Genomic DNA, 6,933 nt, shown 5'->3' on the forward strand with positions numbered 1-6,933 from the left:
CCCCCCCCCCCCCCCACACACACACACACACGGGAGTGAAAAGTCTTACTGACATCTTTTGAGGTCCTGGATTCAGTTGTGCTAAAGTCAAATATCTTCCGGACTGACCTGCCTACTTACTGTTTCTGTCTCTCATTTCCTTTCCTTTCTACTTCTCTCTCTCATCTCTCCCGTTTTCAGTAAATATTTACTGAATACTGTGTTAGTTTCCTGTTGCTGTGGAACAAATGACCACAAACTTAGAGGCTTGTTTATTATCAACCTAAGTTTATCTCAGTTTCTGTAGGTCAGGAGCCTGGGCTTGGCTAGTCCTCTGCTCAGGGTCTCACAAGGCTGCAGTCAAGGTATCATCTGGGCTGTGTGCTCATCTGGAGGCTTGACTGAGGATGAATCATCTTCCAAGCTCATTCAGATTGTTGGCAAAATTCACTTCCTCGGAGCTATAGGACCACGGCCCCATTTTAGTGCTATGAGCCAGAGGCCACTCTCAGCTCCCAGAGGCCACCCACAGCTCCCAGCCACGTGGTCTACTCACAGGCCTTCTGTCGGCGTGGTAGCTACTTCTTCTAAGCCAGCAAAGGGAAATCTCTTGCTGCAGTTTGCTCACCTAATCTAGGGAATGATGTCATCACATTTGCCACATTCCACTGGTTGGAAACAAGTCCCACTCAAGGGGAAGGGGTTATACAAGGGTTTGACTCATTGGGGGTTACCAGTGAGTGTGTCTGCCACAAGTACCTACTTTGTGTGCCGGGCACAGTGCACCATACTGGAGAATACCAAAGTGCAGAGAGGGAGAAACAGTGTTCCTGCCTTCTTGGAACTTCACTCTTATAAAATTGGAGTTTGTAAACTATATAAGTCAATGAGATGGTCCTTATCCCCCAGTTTGTTTGTTGGTTTTTCTCTTAAGCTGGCTTGAGTTTTTGGCAGCAGGAAGAGTCCTGACTGATAGACCTCCATTTTGTAGATGGGACATACATGTAGGTTGTAGAAGTCCAGGATCCTGTTATCGGGCTCTGTCCCTGGGCCCCTGATCATGGAAAGGGGTAAGACCCTGGGGTGAGTTTTTGAGGTTAATTGTCTCTTGTCTTGGCTGCACTGTTTAGAAACTATCTGACCTTAGGCAGACACTTCACCTTTTTGAATCCCAGCTTCCTCATGTTTGAAATGAACATAGTACCTGCCCATTATTGGCCTTTTTGTTTGGTTCATATGTGAAAATGTTTCTGAGAATCGTTGTAGACCTAGGTAAATGCTGCTAGTGGTGCTTGGAGACCAGCACCAAGATCACAGCCCTATAGGATGTTTCTGTGCCAGCTGGTGGTTTACCTGGATCTTCCCAGAGGAAGCAACTTGAGAGTGGGGACTCAGCCCTTTTATAGCATCTTTGCTTCTCCAGTGCCTAAAGCGCAGAGTGTGTTAATAAGTGCTGTTTCTTCTGGGATCTTGTACATTCTTTCATCAAAGTGTTTGTGGTAGATAGAATAATGGCCCCTCAAAGATGCCCATGTTCTAATCCCTGGAAACTGTGAATGTGTCAGGTGTCATGGCAGAAGAGACTTTCCAGATGTGATAATGTTAAGGGCGTTGAGACAGAGAGAGTGTCCTGGATTATCTGGGTGGATCCAATGTAATCACTAGGGTGTTTATAAAGAGGGAGGCAGAAGGGTCAGAGTTAGAAGGAGGGCGATGTGCTGAGGGAAGCCGAAGCCTGAGAGATGCCGTGGCTGGGAGGGACCACAAGCTAAGGAATGTGGGCAGCCTCCGGAAGGCACGCAGCCCTGCCGACACCTTGATTTGGGGCCCTAAGACTCATTTTTGAACGTTCTGACCTCCAGAAGTATATGATAATATATGTGTGTTGTTTTAAGATGCTAAATTTGTGGTAATTTTTTTTTTTGGTTTTTTTTTTTTGGTTTTTTTTTTTGGGGTTTTTTTGCGGTACGCGGGCCTCTCACCGCCGCGGCCTCTCCCGTCGCGGAGCACAGGCTCCGGGCGCGCAGGCCCAGCGGCCACGGCCCACGGGCCCAGCCGCTCCGCGGCATGCGGGATCCCCCCGGACCGGGGCACGAACCCACGCCCCCCGCCTCGGCAGGCAGACTCTCAACCACTGCGCCACCAGGGAAGCCCTGTGGTAATTTTTTATAGCAGTAATTGGAAAGTAATACCTGATGCTGGGTGGTGTTGCGTTATATGTATGGCCCTAATATATGCAGGAATCACTTCCAAACAGCACCCCAGAATGCATTTTCAAATTTGGAAATTTTGCAAGCTTACCATCAAACTCTTGATAGCATGAAATTGACCATGTTGGTATTAGTTAGTTATAGAAAGCAGCAGCTACAAGTTAGAACTTTAAAAAACTTCTGGAAAGCTAGCTGGCCAGAACGTCACTGTGGGTGGGTGTTTGTGTATTATGGGGGAAAGGCTGGGACTAATCGGAGATATACATGACGGTGATTCCAGGGGACCCTAAGGACCTTGAAGGCGGGGGTCATGCCTTGTACATCTCTCAAACTGTTCCTTTCCTATGCTTTGCACTTTGTGGGTTCCCAAAATATTTACTAATAAAAAATTTAAATATGTTAGTTAATAACTGGCCTAGACAAGGACCAGTCTTCCAGTCTTGGCTTCATGCATCCTATTGTCCAACCAGCTGTCCGGGGGCAGCCTAATATAGCATAAAACTATGGGATTTGGAATTAGTAAAAACCTGGATTTGGGGCTCTGCCTTACCACTGATGAGTGATGTGACCCTGGAGAATTAACCTGTTGAGCCCAATTTCCTCATCTGCAAGGTGGAGATTATCCTTGCACCTTGTTGTGTGATGATCAAAGGCTATAATCGACTTGAAGGGAGTTTATAAACTGTAAAGTGCCACATAGTGATCCTCATCACACAAAAAACTGGGTAAGAGCCTCGTGATTTAAAAATGTTGTTTTCAACTTGGTGTGTGTGTATGTGTGTGTACACGTAAGAAATTATTATCTGTGGAGTTTAAAAAATATATTCACCATGAGAGAGCCCATGCTAGGCTTTCTGAATATGAAACTCCAGGAGTGGGCCCCTCCATGGACAGGTGTATTGTGAAAAAGCTGTACAGGTGTTTCTGATTTACACCCCCTGTTGTGTAGAGGAAAAGAATGTTTGAGATGAGTTATAAGAGGAGTTGACACAGGATCTTGTGTAAGATACTCCCCTGCTTCTTGGGCTTCAGTTTCACCATTGGGAATGACCGAAGGAAATGATTTCTAGGGTTCCTTCCAGCTCTACAAGACAGAGTCTTACTTACCTGCAGAGCCTAGCAAGGTCCTACAACACCATAGGTGCCTGACAAAGGGATTCTGGATCAATGAATCAGAGCCGAGTGGAGGTTGAGATAAATTAGCTGCATGTCTTTGACTGACCACTAGGTGGCAGGAGCATCATGCCAAGTCCAAGCTCCGGTGCTGATTGCTCTGGGTGGGGCGGAGGTTGGGGGCTGACTGGGAGGCTTGAGCCAGGTGTGGACAGGGCTTCCTGATGGTGAAATGACACTGGATGGTCGAGCCTCAGAGCTCGCACCCATTGCAGGAGGAGCCTGGCTCCCAAGCAAGGTTTTTTAAAATGTAGCAGAATCACCTGGGGTTGGCACGTTTAAAAATGCACATTCTCAGGGACCACCAGACTCTAAACTGGCATCCCTGGAAGTATTTTAGTCCGCAACTGCATCGGCTTTTAATAGGCTCGTTGTGGTTCTCATGTATAACTGAAGCGTGAGAACCACTCGCTTAGGCTTTCTTGGGAGGCTTCCTGGGGCTCCCACCAGCACTCTCAGAGGTCCAGAGATGCTGCAGCGACCTCCAGCTTCACACACACACACACACACACACACACACACACACACACACACACACACACACACACACAGGTTATTTGTTTCTGGATTCCATGCACAATGATGCACATTAAATCCACAGATTAGAAAAATAAATAACAGGAAGTAGAAATCCTCTGTAATGTAGATCAGGGAGAGCTGCTGTTAGTAGTTGGTATTTTACTACCTTAAGTCTTGCTCCCTGCTCCCCACGTAGGTACTAAAATTTACCAGTTTTTTTTTTTTTCTTTAACCGAAAAGCTTCATAAAAGCAAATAGGATGCCTAACCCCAGAGAGAGACATAATCTGTGTTTTTATGTAACAAATATCTCCTGGCTTCTTTACACCCAGTGTCCTCCAAGCTCCCCTGGAGAACTCTAGCTTGGGTCAGCCCCACTGCTGATCTGCAGCACTGCAAAGTCAAATCCTCACCTTCTGAAGCCAAAGGGTAGAAAGGTCTCCTTTACTTGTTCCAGGACCTTCAAAGATGTGCAACAGGAATCTACAATGCAGGCCGAACGACCTGGTTTTCACATTAGCATATGTCATTGGGAAACACTCCAGAGTCCTAGTTCAAGGACATCTTAGAACAAGTTTTTTTTGCTGTGGAGTGAAGTTTAAAGTTTGTGGAATGTGTACTTGTCCCCACACTCTTTTGAGATTTCCTTCCCTTGTTGAGGCTGAAATGGTCCAGCTATGCTCAGGAGTGGATGCTGTTTGAGCCCGTCCTGTGAGCCAAGCACTGAACTAAGTGCTTCATGTACCTGACCCCATTTAATTCTCATGACAACTCAAAGGGCTGGCGGCTATTTTCATCCTCATTCGACATATAAGCAAAGTGGTGTGGTTACGTGAAGTTATGGCAAGACGGATCCAAGGACTCACAGGTAATAAATTAGTGGCAGGGCCAGGATTTCTGGAATCCATGTGGTCTGACTCTAGAGCCATACCCTCATTCACTGCAAGAGAGTGGGTCGTTCAACTGTTTCCATCACCTGCCCAAGGAGAATCAGGGTAAGCATTTGCTATTCTTCCTAAGGGGATGCTCATTACATAGGATTTCTCATTTAATTCTCTCAACAATACTACAAGATGAGTGATGTTTTTCCCATTTTGCAGATAATGGAACTGACACTTAGAAAATAGGCACAATTCTAAGTAATGATTCCCCCCAAATCTCCCCGCATGATTCCCGCCCCCTGGTCGCCACACTCATGTATAATCTCCTCTACTAGAATGCGGGAAGAGCCTGTGACTTGCTTTCAATTAATAGAATATGACAAAGGTGAAGAGATTTTGCAGGTGTAGTTCGGGTCCCTGAGCAGTTGATTCTGAGTTAAGTGGGAGATTATCCCGGGTGGGCCTGGCCTAATCAGTCAAGTCTATAAAAGAGGGTCCAGGCCTTCCTTGAGGCTAGAGAGATTGTTGTATTGACCTTGAAGAAATGGGCTGCCGTGCTGTGAGAGGCCTGTGAGCGCATGAGCGAGGTAGAGAGCTCTGGGGACAGCAGGGAAGACCACCTGCTGATACCTTGATTATATCCTGTGCAAAGGGCCCATATGAGCCACGTCCAGATTCCTGACCTACAGAAACTAGGAGATAATACAAGTGTGTTGCTTTAAACGCCTAAAGTTGTGGTGATGTTTTAGGCAGCAATAGAAGACTAATACGGAGACATTCTGCAAATTCCCCAAGGTCACGTCAACCAGCTTAAGAAGCAGATTCCAGACCAAACACTCAGAGCATCAGAAAAGCTGAGGGTTAGACCCGTCATACCTGCACGTGGTTTAGTGCCCGGCACATGACTGGAGCTCAGTCCACATGAAGCCAGGGTTTGAACCCAGATCTGACCTCTTCTGTTATTCCATGCTTTCTCCTGTCCTAACACATGGGCATGTCCTGCCCTGGAGCTGTGTGTCTGTGAGGCAAGCACCTCTTACCTTTGAACTTGATTTTCAATTATACAATGAATCTGCACATATTTACTGACTGAGGCTAAATTCTCTGCCTGGCTTGGTAAAATAGGGTGGGAAGTGTACAGCTCTTGTCCTGAAGTAGATACATTTTTTTTGAAAAAGAGGAGACAGATGCCCATAATGCAGTTATGATTAGCGATGCAGGTATTGGTAGGGGATTCAGTGCAGGAGACCACTTCCCCAGCGGGGGGCTGTGGCGCTAGTGCAGGGCCCCCCCCAGTCTGTACACCCACCTGATGGTTGGCTGGGAACCAAGGAGATGCAGTGACACGTGTGTGTCCACCTACATTTGGCCATCATCCATATTTGTTCATGTGTTCATTAGGATGAAGGGAGGTGCAGGCATTGCTGGGCTGAAGATGTACTTTCTTCTAATGACATAACGTTTCTCCTCTAGTAGCTGCCCTGTGACCTTCTGGGAAGGGTTTTTAGTTCCCATGGAGGCTTTTAACAGAGAATTCCGGGGGGCACACTCTGGAGAACGCTGATCCAGGACCACCTAGTCCAGTTGCTTTTTAAAATTACCATTTAAAATTTAGTATATTTCTAAATTGAATATAATTCACATATCATAAAATTTGCCATTTAAAATAACAGCTCAGTGGTTTTTAGCACGTTCACACGGCTGTTCAACCAACACCACTATCAAATTCCCGAACATCTTCATTGTCCCCAAAGGAAACCCCATCCACCCCACAGGAGGGAGATTGTCTGTTGCTGGCTGTGAGGATGGAGGCGGCCCCTTTGCAAGCACCTGAGAGCAGCCTCTGTGAGCTGAGGGCCCTCCCAGCCCACAGCCAGCCAGAAAACAGGACATCGGGTGACACAGCCTCAGGGAACTCTGCCAACAACACGAAAGGGCTCAGAAGTGGGTTTTTCCCCAGAGCCTCCAAAAGAGAACCCCACTGGCCTGACGTCTCCAGTGAGGCCTTGAATAAAGAGCCTAGATCAGCCAGCATGGGCTTGTGACTAACAGACTGTGTGATCACACATGGCTATTATTTTAAGCTGCTAAAAAAAAAAATAGTCACTCCTTATTGCCTCCCCCACCTCCCATACCCTAATCTACTTTTTGTTTCTATAGATTAGTCTATTC

Source organism: Aethalodelphis obliquidens, unplaced genomic scaffold, assembly GCF_003676395.1.
Source record: "Aethalodelphis obliquidens isolate GAN/ISIS:26980383/991018 unplaced genomic scaffold, ASM367639v1 scaffold20, whole genome shotgun sequence".
Taxonomy (NCBI): Eukaryota; Metazoa; Chordata; class Mammalia; order Artiodactyla; family Delphinidae; genus Aethalodelphis; species Aethalodelphis obliquidens.